The 20467-nt window shown below is 36.4% G+C and overlaps 2 long non-coding RNA genes across 4 annotated transcripts; both read left to right on the forward strand.

The window, feature by feature from the left end:
• Window positions 1–465: 465 nt before the first annotated feature.
• On the forward strand, window positions 466–12121 carry LOC139863095 (uncharacterized). Its single transcript, XR_011764401.1, has 5 exons — window positions 466–821; window positions 921–970; window positions 1081–1187; window positions 11447–11502; window positions 11666–12121. It is a non-coding gene; the product is annotated as an uncharacterized lncRNA (long non-coding RNA).
• A 2196-nt stretch (window positions 12122–14317) lies between these two features.
• On the forward strand, window positions 14318–17607 carry LOC139864911 (uncharacterized). Of its 3 annotated transcripts, none has more exons than XR_011764533.1 (5): window positions 14318–14668; window positions 15736–15874; window positions 15942–16005; window positions 16495–16605; window positions 17374–17607. It is a non-coding gene; the product is annotated as an uncharacterized lncRNA (long non-coding RNA). The 3 variants fall into 3 exon arrangements; XR_011764532.1 differs by having other exon boundaries at window positions 17403–17607; XR_011764531.1 differs by having other exon boundaries at window positions 16495–17607.
• Window positions 17608–20467: the final 2860 nt, after the last annotated feature.

Here is a 20467-nt window from a genome sequence, read left to right on the forward strand (position 1 = left end):
AAAGCATTTTTTTTTACAAAATAGATCAACTAACTTTTTTTTTTAAAAACACCCGAACGCTAAAAGAAGCAAATTTCACAAAAGGAACAAACCTTCAATGTTAGATGTCGAATTTTTTTTTTTTTTACAAAATAGATCAAGACTTTTTTTTATAACTCGCATTCAAAACGGAGCCCCCGGCGCGAAGCGAGGACTCCACAACTAGTTAAAATCTAATACTTTCTTAACTCTAACACAAAATCTCAGCTATACCTAATATTGATTATGGTTAACTGGTCTAATAATTTATATAAGGTATATCGGCCAAACCACGCTTAAAACTTTGTTCCAGAGTTTTTGCTTGAAAGAAATGAAATGAAATGAAGTGAAATTGAAAGGGACTGATTTGTAATCCTTCCAATTTGAAAGGAAGGATTGGGAAGAAATTAAGCTAGAATCATCAATCCTCTCCCTCTCCCTCTCCCTCTCCCTCTCCCTCCCTTCCAATTAAAACTCAAGAACACATGAGTTTTTTTATTTTCTTTCTGCTTTTCTTCCTCTCTCTTTAAAACAAAACTCTGGAACAGAGCATAACCGTTTTGTTTGTAAAAAAACCCCACCTGACGTCCTTTTATACTTTCATCCAAGTATTATATATCTTCGCTTACGCTATTTCAATTGCTTCTCCAACACCATCACTAAAATTGATCATCGCCTCTCTCCATCTATCACAAATTCCGCCACCGTCGCCGCTCCTTTCACTATTCCGCCACAATCGTCACCATCGCTGCCATCATCTTCGCCGTCAAGTATTTTCCGTGATTTTCAATTTCATCCATCAGGTAAATCTTTGCTTTCTTAAAAATTTATCAAAGTTATGGTTTCTAATCTACGTATGGTATCTATATGTGTTTTTCATTTTCTTGTTTAATTTTTAACAGTTTAGGGTTCTCGATTTTAGTGGGTTTTTGTTCGTGATTTTGCGATTTAGGTACGAATTATTATTTAATTGCATCATTTTATCATTTTCTGATTGGCTGTTCTGAGTACAAAAGAAAAAAAATTAAGTTTTTTTTTTTTTTTTTTTATTTGCCATAAAAGAGAAGGGTGGAAGCTTTTTTGAACCCTCCATCTCATGTAGAAATAAACCTAAAGACTAGACAGTTGATCACCTCTGTGATGTGATTCTCTGTAGGGTGATGCTAAAGGTAACAATATATGTGAACTCATTTACTACATTTGGGTTACTTTTATCATGTATACTTGGATGGTGTATTGTGTTGTTTACAATAGTTGTGTTATTGATACTGATATTGACACTTAGAGCACCAGGAGTGGACTCCCGTCTCCCTCCCGTCGGAACCCTCGTCGCACGTTTCACCACTCCCCCATCCCTTCACATTTGCGCGTCCCACCTTGGTCAGTCCCACAGGCGACGCGAATTGAGGCACCAATTTATTAATTAAAAATCAATATAAATATTCTCAACTCACATTCATATACAAAAATAAAAACTGACATACCCCAATTGACATAGGTCACCACTCCCCACTTTTTCGGACTCACCAAGTCAAGCCTGACATGTTAAGTGACCTAGGTCACCACTCCCGGTGCTCTATGTTATTGATACATATATATACTGATATTTGTATGACAAATCACTCTAGCGTCACCAGGGCTCTGAGTAGCTTGTAGACTATGTTTATGTAATCATTTATTGCCCACTCAAGTAAATTTTGTTAGTTTTCTGTCCGTATGTATGATGAGACTTAACATAAATATCTTTTACGTCAGAAATCCTATAAAGCAGTTAGCAAATACTCTTAGTCAGTTTTTTGTGTGTGTTCATATTGTTCATAATTGTTATGTGTACCAATTAAGAGAAATTGTATTTTGTTTTTCGTTTCTATTTTTTAGGTTTTTCTTGTTGAATTTCCTTTTTTATGTTGTTTCATTAATTTTTGTTTCGATGTTTCATCTTACTGTCTGGAATGTATGTTTCTATTAGTTTTAAATTTAAGTTGCTTGCAATTTGTATCGATTTAAGAAGATTTGCTTGATTGCTATTGCTCATTATTAGTAATTGTATAACACAATATGCTTGCATATGATGTCCAATTTAAAATGTATTTTTCTGTTAGTAATGAATTATATTATGTCAAATATTAAGAAATTACGTGTTTATTTTTTGTTCACTTACCAAATGTGTTTGATTGTGATTGTAACACCCTGATTTTTTTTATAACACAGCGGAAGTATTTATATAATTATCAAAACAACCTTAGTTAATATTTACAAACCATAGTTAATAAATCAACTTAGTTAACATTCCAAAAGCAACGGTGTTACATAAAACAGTACAAGAGAAAACATCAGAGTTTAGCTCGTAGTCAAACATGTCTTCCAACCCGTCCACAACACCCGTCCTAACCAGCAGTACCTAAACCTGCAAGGGGTGAAAATGTGGGAGAATTAGCACAACTGCTAAGTGAATGGATACTATCTAACAGACCAAGCATAAGCAACAGAACATGCAAAGGTCACAGATATGCTGACGTCCTGAACTAGCATACAACAACTGACAATATGAGGACCGGCGGCTTGTACGAGCACACGACTTAGCTGATCAGGCTACAGTCTACCGATATTCCGCTTTACTGAATCCACTGCATAACCGTCCAGACGCAACACATGCGTCCTTCTGTGCTATACTGAACAATCATTAACATCAAGACCCAACCAGGCTACCACGGTCGACCTCACACCAACCCTACCTTGCCGCCTCGGTGGGTTCCCAACCTTGCTGCCTCGGTTGGTGTCCAACTAACAGTGCGCACATAAGATCACAGATAATCAGTCATGCAATCATCCTAAATAGCATGACAATATCTAACTACACATAGTATTCATACAGGGCATAGACATAAAAGTAAAGAGTCTGAACAAGTAGCGTGTCAGCTACTTATTACTCTATCCGAAGATAGACCCACTCACCGAATACCATCAACTAGCTAAGATAATCTATCACTGAGCGGCTTCCTTATCCTTATCACCTGAACATACGGCAAATCAAGTTAGTTTCTGTCTGTTAACACAAAACAGCACAATACAGTAAATCAGTCTCACAAAGTGTCACTAAAAGTCCACCTAACACTTATGCATTTTCAGAATTTACATCCCGATAATCATAAGTCACGCGGACAGCATAATGGCTAGGAAACAGCTAATTTAAACAACAACAACTGATCTGATCTACATCCGTACAGTTGCATCGTGCATCCGTACGGTTACACACTTTCTGCCCGGTTGCACCAACACCACTGCATCCGTACGGTTGCACAATGTACCCGTGCGGTTGCAAGCTGCAACCGTATGGTTGTGTTCATCGAGCAGCAGCAGCAGAAACTGACGTGTTTTTGAACCATAATCGCTCAGTCTCGTTTCCAGACATGTTTTTGACCCAAAATCCACACACAACATGTTAGGAAAACATTTATTGACTTAAACCCACAAATCTTACACATCAAACAACATTAAAATCAACCAATTTGACATAAAACCCACTTTGATAAAACCTAACTTAAAACCATACAAATCCATCAATTTGAGACTGAAATCATTGATTGTTACCTTTAGATAATCACGATATCAGTAAGAACAAGCTTTGTAACACAATTTCAAATCCAAAAACAAGATTGAGATAATTAGGGTTTCAAGTGTGAGAGTGAGTTTAGGTACGGAGTGTTTGAGAAATTTCCAGAAAATAGAAGAAGTGAGCTGACTTCTTGCTTATATATGTGGGTTAAATACCATATCTCATCACACACGACTATTTACCAGTTATCTGATAACTTTCGTACTTAATTTGACTGCCCTAACGGAGTCCAAATTAAATAAACGAACATGTTCTGTGACCCTTGCCACAAACTGGTCTTAACCAAATAATAAATAACACTAAATATTTAAATAAAATAACAGCATAAATAACCACATAACTATGCCTAAGGGCAAAAAGGTCATCTTACTTCTAGGCCTTGTTCGAGGATGTTACAAATCCACCCCCTTAAAGAGATTCCGTCCTCGAAATCTGGTCTTGGTCAAACAAACGTGGATAACGAGCCTTCGTCAGCTCTTCGGTTTCCCACGTAAGGTTCGATCCTAAACTATGCTTCCACTCAACAAGCACCATATGGATCTCCTTCTTTCTCAGCTTTGTCACCTTTCTATCAACAATCCTAACCGGTTCTTCAACTAACTTTTGATTCAAGTCCAACCTCAAATCACTCAACGGAACCAGTTGCGTTTCATCATCGACCTTACACTTCCTAAGGTAACACACATTGAATGTGTTATGTATCCCTGCCAACTCTGCTGGAAGCTCTAATACAACAGTCTCGTCGCTAACCCTTTGAATAATCTTGAATGGCCCAATGTACCTCGGAGCTAACTTACCTCGCTTACCAAACCTGATAACTCCCTTCCATGGTGAAACTTTCAAGTAAACACGATCACCCACCTCAAAATTAACTGAACGTGTACGTGGATCTGCATACATTTTCTGTCTGTCACGTGCCGCTTTCAACTTTTCACGTGCTATTGCTACCTTGTCTGCTGTTATCTGAACTAATTCTGGACCTGCAAACTGTTTCTCTCCAGCTTCTAACCAACAAATCGACATTCTACATTTGCGACCATACAACATCTCATAAGGCGGCATACCAATACTCGAATGGTAAGTATTGTTGTAGGCGAACTCGATCAAAGGTTGATGTATATCCCACGGACCACCGTACTCTAACACACAGGACTTAAGCATATCCTCTAGTGTCTGTATTGTACGCTCGCTCTGACCGTCAGTCTGTGGATGATATGCTGTACTCAGGTTTACCCTCTTTCCCAACCTTTTCTGTAAACTATTCCAGAAGTTAGACAGAAATCTAGAATCCCTGTTGGATACGATAGACAACGGAATCCCATGTCGACTAACTATCTCTTTCAAGTACAATTCTGCCAAAGTACTCAACGAAGCTGTCTCTTTTGTTGCTAAGAAGTGTGCACTCTTCGTTAATCGATCAACAATTACTCATATCATATCATTACCTTTCTGAGATCTAGGTAATTTGGTTACAAAATCCATCGTAATACGATCCCATTTCCACTCTGGAATTTTCAACTGCTGTAACGAACCATAGGGTTTCTGGTGTTCGGCTTTAACTTGAGCACAAATATGACACCTTTCTACCAATTGAGTAACATCTTTCTTCATCGTTGGCCACCAATACATCGATTTCAAGTCGTTACACCTCTTGGTACCACCCGGATGGACAGTCAACCTCGATTTGTGTGCTTCATTTAAGATCAATTTTCTTAAATCTCCAAGCATAGGCACCCAAATTCGATTCTTAAACGTCTTAAGTCTACGGGAATCGTCAGTCAATTGGTCTTTAATTTTGGTCATTAATCCAGTCTTTAAAATTTCCTCCAATAAATCTTGGGCTTGAACCTATCTTATCTGTTCAATAAGGTCTGAAACTATTTCGGTTCTCATAAATTTCATAGTTTCCACAGTTTTCTTACGACTTAAAGCATCGGCAACAACATTTGCTTTGCCCGGGTGATACTTTATTTCACAATCGTAGTCTTTGATAAGCTCAATCCACCGTCTCTGTCGCATATTCATTTCTTTCTGTGTGAAAATATACCGAAGACTCTTATGGTCTGTACATATCATACACTTTGTAATGTATAAGTAATGTCTCCAAAACTTCAACGCAAATACCACTGCAGCCATTTCTAAATCATGAATCAGATAATTACGTCCGTGTCTCTATAACTGACGAGAAGCGTACGCGATAACTTTATCTCTCTGCATCAGTACACACCCTAACCCGGCAATTGATGCATCACAATAAACCACGAAGTCGTCTGAACCCTCTGGTAATGCTAACACTGGAGCCTGACATAATAACTGTTTCAGAGTCTGAAAGGCCTGTTCCTGTTGGTCACTCCATCGAAAACTTACATCTTTTCTGGTCAATTTGGTCAACGGACCCGCTATTTTAAAAAAGTCTTTTATAAACTGGCGATAATATCCCGCAAGACCCAAGAAACTCTTAACTTCTGTCGGCGTCTTCGGCGAATTCCAACCCATTACCGCTTCTATTTTCGACGGATCCACTTTAATACCTGCCTCACAGATAACATGACCCAGAAACAGCACTTCTCGGAGCAAAAAATCACACTTCGAGAACTTAGCATATAGCTGCTCTTTCTTTAACAACTCTAAAACTAATCGAAGATGTGTTGCATGATTAGCCTCTGTCTTTGAATACACCAATATATCATCAATAAATACAATAACAAACTGATCTAAATACGGTTTACAAACCCTGTTCATCAGATCCATGAAGACTGCTGGAGCATTCGTCAACCCAAATGGCATAACCAAGAACTCGTAATGCCCATATCTCATTCTGAACGCTGTCTTCGGTATATCTGATTCTGCAACCCGAACCTGATGATACCTGGATCTAAGATCTATTTTCGAAAAATACGACGCACCCTGAAGATGGTCAAACAGATCATCGATTCTAGGTAAAGGATATTTGTTCTTAACCGTCCTTTTATTCAATTCTCGATAATCTATACACATTTTAAGAGTACCGTCTTTCTTCTTTACAAACAACGCCGGCGCACCCCACAGCGAAGAACTCAGTCTTATAAACCCTCTGTCTAACAATTCTTGTATCTGAGACATCATCTCTCTGATTTCAGAAGGTGCTAACCTATAAGGAGCCTTAGCCACTAGAGTTGTTCCCGGAACCAACTCAATCTTATACTCTACTTCTCTTACCGGCGGCAACCCCGGTAACTCATCAGGAAACACCTCAGGAAATTCCGAAAGCACCGAAATATCGGTAACAGATCTCTTCTCTATCTTAGCATCAATAACATAAGCCATAAAAGACTCACACCCCTTAGAAAGTGACTTCTTCGCCTTCATCATAGAGATCAATGAAAAACTGAACCCACTTCGTTCCCCTCGGGCCACAATACGGGTTCCATCATTCAAACGAAAGGTCACAATCTTCTTATCACCCTTAATGTGGGCCTTATTTGGGCTCATCCAGTTCATCCCTAACACTACGTCGAAACTAGGTATAGGCAACACTAAACAGGACATAGCAACCGGTCTACCATCAATTTCTATACTAGTCCCAGACACATACATTGTGACTGGAAACGTCTTACCATCAGCTACCTCTACTCTAATAGGCTCAGTCAGCACAGTAGCAGGTAACCCTAACTTAGTACATAAATCTACAGACATAAACGTCCTATTTGCACCCGAATCAAACAATATTCTAGCAGGTATTGAGTTGATCAAGAACATACCGGTTATGACGTCATCATTATTAGTTGCGGCCTCAACTGTCATCTGAAAGGCCCTGGCTTCCGCACTCGGTGGGTTCTTTCTCTTCTGTCCACTTGAGGCTGTGGAACCCCCGACAGATGCCGAACGCGCCGCTGACCCTGCCCCAGAATTTGCGCCCTTTGACGCCTGACAACCAGCTGATCGGTGACCTGACTGATGACAACTCCAACACACATTCTCCCTGAAGGAACACCCTTGAGATTCATGACATACCATACCACATCTCAAACATCTTCTCGTTGCTTCAGAGCACGACCCACTGTGAGAAGACTTACAACCCTTACACCATTCTTTCTTTCCCGAACCAGACTCTGTGCTTGCTTGATTACCTTTACCCTTTTGTCTAAACCCGAACGGTTTCTTAGACCTCGAACTTGACTGACTGGTAGTTTGACTACCCTGCGGTACCATATTCCCTATATTCACACCCCTCGCTGCTCTTACATCACTTTCTACCATCTTTGCCATCACAAAAGCCTGAGATAACGTCGGCGCGGACCTCACAAATGTCCTGTATTCCGGAAAGATCATATTCACAAAGTGCTGGATTCTTGATTGTTCATCAGGCACCCATTGTGCACAAACCTTAACTTGTCCATGTATTTCTCAATCACCTCATCAATTGACATCTGCGGCGTCATCCGCATTTCAAGAAACTCCATCTTGATTATGTTCATGTCAAACACATTGCAGTACTGTTCACATACCTTACCATAAAATTGCTCCCAAGTGATCATTCGAACTTATTCTGGAGGAACACTTGCTATCACTGAATCCCACCACACCATAGCCCTATCTTTTAACAATCTGCTCGCATATGTCACTTTCAATTCCGGCTCACACTGACAGGCATCAAATGCCTTTTCAACCTCCCGTAACCAATTGAGAGTCACCGCTGGGTCTGAACTTCCCGAGAACGGAGACGGTCCACAATCTCGAAATTGTTTAAAGGTGCATCTTTTTGGTGGCTGGTGTTGTTGTTGGAATTGCTGTTGTGAAAATGGTGGTTGGTATATGGGTGGCTGAACTTGATTCATCATCATGAGATTTTGATACTGGTAATAATTCTGTGGTGGCATGACATGCTGAGGAAATTACTTCTGTAATGGGTATTGGTACTGGTTCTGGTGTATCTGCAGTACGGTGTGTGATTGAGCAGTGGAAAAACATGGTGGTGTATCCTCATTATCCGACTGTCTAGCTAACTCAAGCTCAGCAATCTTTTTCTGAGCTTCCTTAAACTTACTTTCAAGCTCATGCACATAATCAGCATCGTAAACCTCTGCCTCATCCTCCACATCTGGAGCACTGAATGTTCCGGGGTGGATCGGGTTTGTGGTGTTCGCATCTCTATTATCTGCCATCTGTGCTACAAAACACTCGCACAAAAGCTTAGTGGATAACTGTTAATTTACTAAACACTCACATGTACAAACATCCTACATTCACTTAGCCCCCATCCCACGGACATGTTTGACTTAACTCAGGGGTTAGGAACAAATACACGCACGTACTTGCTGCTAAACCACACTCTGATACCAAGTTGTAACACCTGATTTTTTTTATAACACAGCGAAAGTATTTACATAATTACCAAAACAACCTTAGTTAATATTTACAAACCATAGTTAATAAATCAACTTAGTTAACATTCCAAAAGCAACGGTGTTACATAAAACAGTACAAGAGAAAACATCAGAGTTTAGCTCGTAGTCAAACATGACTTCAAACCCGTCCGCAACCCCCGTCCTAACCAGCAGTACCTAAACCTGCAAGGGGTGAAAATGTGGGGGAATTAGCACAACTGCTAAGTGAATGGATACTATCTAACAGACCAAGCATAAGCAACTGAACATGCAAAGGTCATAGATATGCTAACGTCCTGAACTATCATACAACAACAACTGACAATACGAGGACCGGCGGCTTGTATGAGCACACGACTTAGCTGATCAGGCTACAGTCTACCGATAGTCCGCTTTACTGAATCCACTGCATAACAGTCCAGACGCAACACATGCGTCCTTCTATGCTATACTCACACCAACCCTACCTTGCCGCCTCGGTGGGTTCCCAACCTTGCCGCCTCGGTTGGTGTCCAACTAACAGTGCGCACATAAGATCACAGATAATCAGTCATGCAATCATCCTAACTAGCATGGCAATATCTAACTACACATAGTATTCATACAGGGCATAGACATAAAAGTAAAGAGTCTGAACAAGTAGCGTGTCAGCTACTTATTACTCTATGCGGAGATAGACCCACTCACCGAATACCAGCAACTAGCTCAGTTAATCTATCACTGAGCGGCTTCCTTATCCTTATCACCTGAACATAAGGCAAATCAAGTTAGTTTCTGTCTGTTAACACAAAACAGCACAATACAGTAAATCAGTCACAAAAGGGTCACTAAAAGTCCACCTAACACTTATGCATTTTCAGAATTTACATCCCGATAATCATAAGTCACGCGGACAGCATAACGGCTAGAAAACAGCTAATTTAAACAACAACAACTGATCTGATCTACATCCGTACGGTTGCACATGCATCCGTACGGTTGCAAGTCCATCCGTACGGTTACACACTTTCTGCCCGGTTGCACCAACACCGCTGCATCCGTACGGTTGCATATGCACCCGTACGGTTGTGTTCATCGAGCAGCAACAGCAGAAACTGACGGGTTTTCGAACCATAATCGCTCAATCTCGTTTCCAGACATGTTTTTGACCCAAAATTCACACACAACATGTTAGGAAAGCATTTAGGGACTTCAACCCACAAATCTTACACATCAAACAACATTAAAATCAACCAATTTGACATAAAACCCACTTTGACAAAACCTAACTTAAAACCATACAAATCCATCAATTTGAGACTGAAATCATTGATTGTTACCTTGAGATAATCACGAAATCAGTAAGAACAAGCTTTGTAACACAATTTCAAATCCAAAAACAAGATTGAGACAATTAGGGTTTCAAGTGTGAGAGCGAGTTTAGGTACGGAGTGTTTGAGAAATTTCCAGAAAATGGAAGAAGTGAGCTGACTCTTGCTTATATATGTGGGTTAAATACCATACCCCATCACACACGGGTATTTACCAGTTATCTGATAACTTTCGTACTTAATTTGATTGTCCTAACGGAGTTCAAATTAAATAAACGAACCTGTTCTGTGACCCTTGCCACAAACTGGTCTTAACCAAATAATAAAATAACACTAAATATTTAAATAAAATAAAAGCATAAATAACCACATAACTATGCCAAAAGGTCATCTTACTTCTAGGCCCTGTCCGAGGATGTTACAATGATGTTTAATTTGCTGCGTTGTTTTCTATTTGTATTGACTCATATTATGTCGAATAAAAGAAAACGCCTAAAAGGTACTTGTAGTGATAGTGTTCTTGGTGAACAGACTGATGTTGTTACTGTTTGGATATTTTTTCCGTGTGTATCGTCACATCAAATAACCAATAGGTATTATTTATTTATTTTTTTTCTAGCAGCCTAGTCGTTTATATAGCTTTCACGAATGTGGTTCATTTGACCATGGCTTTGTCGTTATGTTTTTAAAATATTGGTTAGATTTTGTTGTTTTTATCTAATGGGTATCGTTTCAGAATTATTTTTGATTTAGGTATGTCGTTTACACAAATTCGCAAAATGATCTTAACTGATCGTTATTGCTCATTGAAAGCATCCTAGCAAATTAACAAGCTTATATGAACCTTATTGTATAAAGATGTAGCTTCTAATCTATCTTTTGTTAAAACATAAGTAATAGAATGCAAATATCTTTTTTTGCTATCTAACTTTCGTAACTATATTTTGTAACATTTGTAATTATATATCTTTTGTAACTAAATGTTACAACATGAATAACTTTTTTATTTTATTCGCTTATTTTCTTTGGTATTGTTGTCTTTCTGTATTACATTTACGAGTGTTTTCCTCTAAGTGACGTCTATATCTGCCATGTACCGACACACATGATTCTGTATTTGTTGTCATTTTGAACAGGATAATTTTAGCCAAATCAACAACCGTTTCATAAAATGCCTGACAAAAACTTCGAGGTATGACTTAATTCCTTTTATAATTTTAGTTTATAGTATGTTTATGCCAAGAAACTGGTGTTGCATATTTTGCATCATAGACTCTCATTGTAAATGTACGAAATATAAGGTGTCCCCATCCGTTATGCATTCACTATTTTTTCCTTTTTGTGCATATTCAAAGCATGAATGATGACACTTATTTCAACGGACGTATATTATGGTGGACATGCGTCTCTCCACAGCTCCACTGGAAGTGGTGTGAAGAAGGGAAAAAAATTTCATTTAAGATTTCTGAGACAACCCTTTTCTTCCTAGAATGGTTACATGACTTACTCAAAGAAGAGATACTGTCCGAATATTCGAATATTATGTATTTTGACGAAGATGAAAAGAAAATGAAGTTCCTTTACACTGACGAACAGTTTGACAATTTAAAAAACAAAGCAACGCGAATAGGTTCTAAACTTAGATTATATCTATCTGATCAAACTGATTCGAGTAGTGAGGAAGGACATGATAGTGATGATTCGCATTTGTAATCATCTTAGTATTGTGATTTAGAGTACATGATTTTGTAACTTTATGTAATCGTTTTATTAGGACGTTAAATAAGAATGTTAAAGAAATGAAGTAAAGTGTCATATTACCAAAAATCATATGTTATTAGGTTGTAAGTTATTAAGCTACAACAATAACAACAACAACAAAATTCAATCCCGCACATGCGAAGTATGGGGGAGGTGGGATGTATACAATCCTTCCTCTACTCTAGAGTAAAAAGAAATCATTTCTCTAGCCACGAGTTGAGAAAAAATTCTCCACCTACGGAAAGAGAAAGTATCCCTCTCTACTCCAGGGTAGAAAGATTGCTTCCGTGGGGACCCCCGACCAAAAAATAAATAGATAAATAAGTAAATAAAATAGAATTAGAAGATAAAAATAAAATTGAAATAAAACAGGGATAAAAAATAAGAATAAATAAATAGTTAAATAAGTAATTAAACAAAAAAGAGGAAAGTTAACAATAAAAATAAGACGCTATGAAAATGGAAGAATCAGTTAAATAAGTTATAAAGCTAATAGCATTATATTATATACCTTTATTAAACCGTTAGTTAACTGGGTTAGCAACCTTCACAAAAAACAATCGATGCATTATTCGACTACAAATACAGGTTAGATTGTAGGAACGCGCAATCCTGACCTCTTCTTAGTTGTGGGTATGACATTACGGTATGACATTATTATTACTATAATGTAATATGCTATTAGTAGATTATTAAAAGATTAATGAACAATATAATTGCATGATCTCAACCTATACTCCTTAGTTCTTAGCGCGATATAATTTTAAATTTTTGAGCGCAATATAATGGAAAGAAGTTGATCTGATGCCTTTTAATAAAATAATGGAAATGGAATGGATAATAAAATATTGGGGGTTGTCTCGCGGCCACTGTTGGCTGCTGACGGCAGATGACGTCTCTCGTTGCAGTTGGCGGCGGCTAGTGGTTTCCGAGGGCCTATGATGGTGGTGGTGCTGGTTTGCTGTCGCTGGCGCCTGCCGATTTTTGTTGGTGACTGCGGGCGGTAGCAAGCTATTGTCTTGTTTCTAGAGTTATCGGGTTTGTAAATCCTTAAAAAATTGGGGGAAATGGCTAGGTGTCTATATGGTGCGATCCCGGGATTCGATATATTTGGTTGCTGTTTGGCTGGTTTGTTCGTTCCATTTATCCCGTCGGGTGGACTCGGTGCCGTTGGCGACGTAGTTGACTTTGGAAAATTTATGTTTACTAGGGTTGTCTCTCGGGGTCTTTTTCTGCCCGAACGTGGATATGTACTTAATCGGTGGGCTCCGTGCTTCTCTGAGTTGTTATTTGGAATGGTCAATGTGTTTATCGGATACGAGAGAATCCTTTGGTTTGCAGCCTCGGGTTATGTGTTCTTGGGTTGCCCGGTGAACGTTTTAGTTGTGTGATTTTCGAGGAGTAATAGATGCAAGGTTGGATACGAGATCGAGTTTATATGTATGTGTTAGGTTAATGTTAGGTGGTATGTTTTAATGCGTAATTCAATTACATTCACAACAGTGCTCGCTCTCTTTCATTGTAAGTCGTACAGAGCGCGTGTCATAGAGTAATGGTCGTTTTGTGACCAAGTGCTTTCACAACAGATCAAATATGATCTGTTCAATGTATTACCACCTATCAATTGATAAAAGATAATAAAATATTGGCTTAACAAATAAAAACAAAATGGGCCTTATACAAACTTTATTTATAATTATAAAATCATCCGTTTCATATTTATTGTCTCATGATAAAATACAAACTTTAAGAAAAAATGATTGTCACATATAATTTTTGTTAACTTTTCAGTTTTACCTCTTACTTTTTATTTATTCAATTTGTATTACATGTCTAAAGTAGTGACACAAAAGAACTTTATCGCATTATTTTTATTCATTTACAGAAATGGACAATTAAAATGAGACATTCCGAAAATCTTCTTTATCTTCTTTTCTTTAAATCATATAAAGCACAAGGCATACTGCCACGTGTCAATCCGATATTCATCTTCAACCTCTTAATCCACGTGTAATTTTGCTAATTAATTTGGATTAATGTTAATTAATCTGAAAAAATTACACCTGTCCCCTTTTAATAGGGATTAGATTCAAACCCCCTTTGAATCAATTTAGGGTCACGACTTATCATCTCAAACCGTCTCTCTTCAAAAGTGAAACCCTAACCCATTTTGCCAATACCCTCAATTCGCCAGAATCGACCGGCCACCGCTGCAATAAACCGCGCCGCTACCATCAATTAATCCGTTGCATTTTTCTTTACAAAACCGTATAAATTTTGTATACTAACACCGGAAACCGCCGGAAGTTTCTCCGGTACTTAAGCCGGCGTGATGAAGATGAAGATAAATTCCATTGTTACGGTTAAGTTGGTTACGCTTCAACATTAAAATCAATCAGAATATATCACATATGGATCATCAATGGCGGATTATGGGTCGTTCAGTTTTTTTAGGGTTTCAATATTTCTTTCTCAATCAACCAAATCGCAACCTCTAAATTCTCCATTTTTCTACAGTCAATCGTTATCTACAGATCGATTCTGCAACAGGGATGTCGCTTGCGTTCATGTTTAACTAAATTCTCCATTTTAATAAGGTACGTTTGAGTTATAGGCATTTATTATTGAATGATAAATTTTGTTTGCACACCAAGTGTTTGATTAATTGCTTGAATGAACATATACAAGCTGCAAGTATGTTAGAGCTATATATCGTTCAGGTTTCAAAATTGAATAAAGAATGATTTTGAGATTTGATCAAACAGTTTAAACAATCCTCACTTCTACAAGGTTGATTATTCATCAGGTAATCACCCAAATTTATATCCGTTGTTTTAACTAAAATGTTGCCCCCTGAATGTTTGGTTTAAAAGTGGTTAAGTATTAACCAATCAAGTTACAAACCTTTGAATTCGACCACAACTTTATTTTGACCAATCAAGTTAAATATTTGATGAAATTTGAAAAGATTACTAATATATACAATTTCAATACATATCTACATTCATTTGTCTTTTGGCTATGTTCAGCTTATGTGTATGTACATGATGACACAACTTCATTTTGACACAATTTTAAGTTATGGGTAGCTGAAACTCGGTAGATTATTTAACGGGTCAAAACGGGTATATTATACCATGGGTTAAAACGGGTACCACTGGTTAAATTAGTTGGGTTTGCGTCAACTCACACACAATTCATAGTCTGTATAAATAGTTACCTATGTAATTTTTATAAAACAGCACTTAACGGATAAAATTATAAAATCCATGTTATCACGATGAAATTTAAATATAGAATATTAAAATATATTAGTATAGATATAGAGATAGGCTGATGGTCAGGATAAGGATGTATGTTATATGAGTATGCTATATCTCACTACTTTATATAATTATGATCCAATGCAGATGTTACATTTAGTACAAATTTTAGTAAGTTGTATTTGGAATTGACTGAATATTATATTGAATCTATTCTTGATGATGGATATGATGATTGATGTTTGGTAAAGTGTACGGGTCAAAAAGTCTTGGAATGTCAATTAAGTTCTTATATTTCCTTTTAAAACACATGATGTGTGCAACAATCATAGAAAGGATTATTTGTACCTAGATATCGAACCTATTATAAATTGTTTGAGGGTGCTCTTTATTTTGTTCAGGAAATTCAATAAGATGAAGGCAAACTTTGATGGTACACTGCGATATCATTCAAGTCGAACTAGCAGGCCTGTTGCTATCCGTAACTATTCTGATACGCAATCATTGTTAGTGGATGACCAAGATTTGGAACTCGAGACGGTAAGTAGTTTCTTTGTTAATTTATAATGAGATTGTGGGTTTAATTTAACTTTCTTTCTAACACCAGATCATATCGACACCCAATTGCATTTAAGATAGAATAGTAGGAGGAATACATCGGATATTTATAGGTAAGCTTCTACACCTTTCTCATTGACATGATATAGATGTGATCATCTAAGTTACTACTGCTCTTGTATTGTATTAATGGTTTTAGAATATATGTGCAAAACTATAGTTAATATTGAATTACAGTGATTTCCATGGTGTATGAATGAGTCGATTTGGGATATGTTTGATTTCAAAGTGGTCAAATAGCAAGTTGCAAAATTTTGTCAAACGAGTTTAATGGTGTGAGAATTACCCAAAGTCTATTGTTAATGTGTAGCAGTTTATAATCGGTCAAATGTGTTGTTAAAGGCATTCAAATACGAATTGCAGACACATGATGTATGATACTCCGTACTATATATATATGTATATATACATATATATGTATATGTATATGTATATATATATATATATATATATATATATATATATATATATATATATATATATATATATATATATATATATATATATATATCTTAAAGATAGTTCTCTATATGATGCACCAGGTTTAAGGGTGGGTATGTGATGGCACTTATGATGATGCAATGGTATGAGCATGGGAAGAATGGGACAAGAAGCGTATTTCAATAATCATCCTAACGAGTTTGTTAGTTCAGGTTTGTTCATTTACTATTGAAATATTTCACATGTCAAGTTTTAATTGAAAAGATAGAAGAAAAATGGTTCTAAAAGGACACAAAAGTTTACTTGTAATGTGTCTCTGAATAACTTGTGGAAAAATGAGCAATTCAGGGAAAATGTGTTGGTGTCAACATGGGTAATTTCTTACTTGATTAGGCAAAGAACATGAAACACTCATTGTCAAAATTAATATTATTGTTACTTTCAAATAATTTTATATTTGGTCTGATTACAACTAAGCATATATCCGTATTTTTCTAACAGTGAAAAAATGTCACAAAGGGAAAAACATCAGGTAGATGCAACAAACATCTTACCTTTGGTAACTAACCCCCTAAATGTCATTTTCTGCTTATTGCCTCGAGATAATATTATCCATATTCGACTAGATACCCTCTATAGCAATGTATGCTAGAAAGGATACGTAATGGTACATACAAAGATCCGTATTAGTACATACATCAATCAATCGAACATTAACTCAAGTATGTCCTAAGAGTTTAGAGTTGTTTTAGTCTGATATATTGATAATTCGTTTTATACTACTTAATAATTCGAATGATATGTATTAGAGTTTTATTATGTTGCTTGATTGATTAATTAGCTGAATCCATTGAATTATGTTTTGTTTGATGTATTGATCTCTCAGTCGCATACATTGTTTTGATTATTAAAACATGTGAAGCTGTAAGGGTTGACTGAGCGGGTTTCATATAATTACTTAATTAATAAACCATTATTAGTTAATTTGTTTGAAATGCATATGGAGAAGCTAAAGGACATGCTCAAATCAGAAAGACAACAGTGGGAAGAGTTATCATCTACGCATAATGCAGTTAGCACTTCATGTGAAGAAAAAGTATATGCACTCTAGGTTACCGAACTTCTACTTATACTTTTTATATCCTTTATAATTTCCAGATTTGTATTCAAGTCTTTTTCTTTGTAGACTTTGTAGTTCCCAAATAATCATATTACCTGATGTCGTCTTCATATAAAATATACATATAATATTGACTTTCAATTTTAAAATAAAAACATAAACTCAATCAGTCCATTTACGCCACATGTTAAATATAGTGCCTACAAGATATGGTTGTTCGAACTTGGTAATTATATTTTCATTTTTATTGAATGTTACATTATATTAACTTTTGGGATCATTCGTTAAACTTGCTCTGTTTATATTGATCTTCTATTATTCACATTCAACCTTTAAGGGTTTATATCATTTGATCTACCACAAAATACAGCAGGTTATGTTAATTATTGTGTAGTGACCCGGACTTTTCCATGATTATATATTAAATGAAAACTATATTTGCATGATTAAATGTTTTCAACATGTTAAGCAATCATGTAACATCCCGTCAAATCCCTTTAACGGAATGTTAACTCTGGTCCCAGTGCTTGGCTTGACTTCTACGTAACAGCAATATTCTACAGCTGAAGCAATTAATACCTGAGAATAAAACACGCAAAACGGGTCAACAATAATGTTGAGTGAATCTACAGGTTTAAGGTAAACAATACAGTATGTTTAAGAAATAACATTTCGAAAACGTTTACTAGTGAAAGACCACCAAAGTTTAATGTTAAAGTTTTTAGACAACACCGTTTCTCGTTTCAAAAGTTTGTTGACACTACCATGTCAAATTTCAATCATATGTAGACAACACCCTGTCAAGTTTTATCTCATTTGCTCATAAATCATAGTTTAAATATCGTTGTATAGTATCTGAAAAACAGTTATCAGAAAAATAGTTTAATTTCCTTGACCACGAGATTCTATCGCTGCATACACCGAGCACCTGAATACTAGCATTAACCCGAGTATAGATGCCACTATACCCGCCTTTACCTCCTAAAATGTTATACACCTGTACGAGTGTATTTAATGTTCAAAATAAATGCACCACTGCTTTTATAGTGGGTGAGGTTGTCAACCTAACGGATTCGTCCATCTAAATTGTGCTTACACCGATGCTATTAAAAGTATTCAAGCTAGAGGCTTTGTGTACAAACTAAGTATGCATATGTGTAGTACTCATGTCAATATAAAAGTAATTGAAAATGTAAATATAACAGCGTGTATTCTCATCCCTAAAAACATGTAAAAAGCGGGACTGTAGACTCACCTTTGAATAAGCTCGGAATGAAAGACAAATGACTTGTACGGTTTAGACCCGAGTAATGTAACCTAAGTATACGTATGTAGGTTGGTCAATATATGTATCTTATATAAGTGTGATTTCATAGTGTACGTTGTCTTATTGCTCGACTCGACGCGTTTTAAAGTAAAAGTCAACTATATCATGCAAGTCAAATAAAGTCAACCGAAGTCAAACTGAAAGTCAAACTTGGTCAAAGTAGTCAACTAAAGTCAACATCAGTAGGTTCATGTCAAATATTGGTCAACATGTCAAACCTAAGTCATAAAATACGTTTTAGGTCATGAATGATCATTTTCACAATTTCAGTTTATCGTTGTGCACCAAATCCATGAACACGTAGCATACTTAGCAAATTATCTCATAGTACAAAATTCACATAAACATGGTAAACTCCAGATCATAAATAGACTTAAAATCGATTCCAAAAAGTCCAGCCAGGGTCTCATACGATAATTAAAAGTCAGGAATCAGAAAGGATCAAGTTCAGGTTCGTTACAGAAATTTCTGCTCGCGCGTCAGTTTTTAAACATTTTTCATAAAATATAGAAAATAGATTTTGACAAACGTCCAATTGGTGTCATCTTGAAATATTTGAAGATTTTAGTGATAAAATAATTAGAAGCATTGCTTTAGCCAATTCGTACAGTTTTGCAAAACATTACAGACTCTCCAGTTTTTGAACATCAATCGAACACATCACAAAGATAAGCATATAACTCATGGAAAATCATGTTCTCGCAAGTTCGCATACAAATGAAACATGTCAAGGAACACTTAGAATAACATATTCCAGAAGCCCAAAGTCTAAATCAATTCCTAATTCGTTCTAGCAATTTTTATGTAAACTTAAAAACACATTCAGCATACTTTACAAATCAAAACTTCGTTTTATCATATCGGGAGCATTACATAACCTTTCGATGCAAATATTTAGTCTAAATTGCATAACTTTTCACAAGGAATACAGTAGTACACTTTATATAAACTAAAACACAAAGCATGCAACTCCTAAAATTCGGATTACATGTGAAACCCTAACGAAACTTCGATTAATCATAACTTAAGCATCCGGTAACGAAATCATGCAAATCCAAAGTCCAAATTTATTAATTTTTCGAGATCTATCCATATAAATACATTATATGATCAGTACATAAACTCATATAATCAGATTCATAACAATCAAATTCGGTTTTCATAACAAAGACAACAATCGAGCAAATTAACAACTAACAACAACTTTAATCGCAATCAATTGAGCACTAGACTCTTGTAAACTATGTAATTGATTAAAATCAGATCTAATAAGATTAGGGTTAGTGGTTTTATACCTTCAAATAACAAATTGCAAGTAGATACGTGTAGAGAAGAACGAGAGGATCACGAATACATAAACGATTAAGCAAACGAGCAAGCAATTGATGGGGATTGAACAAGATGAAGATGGCGACCTAGATGATGAATATGGGGCTTTAAATCACGAATGGGAGCAGCTACAAGTCGTTCCCCTTCTTTTGTTATAATTATTTAGGGATTAAAAGGCTTAAAGGGCTTAACTAGTTGGGTTTTAACATTAACGGGCCACGAAAATAACATATGGACCATGGCGGGTGAAGAATTTCGGCCAAGAGGGTCCAAATAGAAGTTAATGGACTCTAAAATG

The sequence above is a fragment of the Rutidosis leptorrhynchoides genome, chromosome 8 (genome assembly GCF_046630445.1).
Source record: "Rutidosis leptorrhynchoides isolate AG116_Rl617_1_P2 chromosome 8, CSIRO_AGI_Rlap_v1, whole genome shotgun sequence".
Classification (NCBI taxonomy): Eukaryota; Viridiplantae; Streptophyta; class Magnoliopsida; order Asterales; family Asteraceae; genus Rutidosis; species Rutidosis leptorrhynchoides.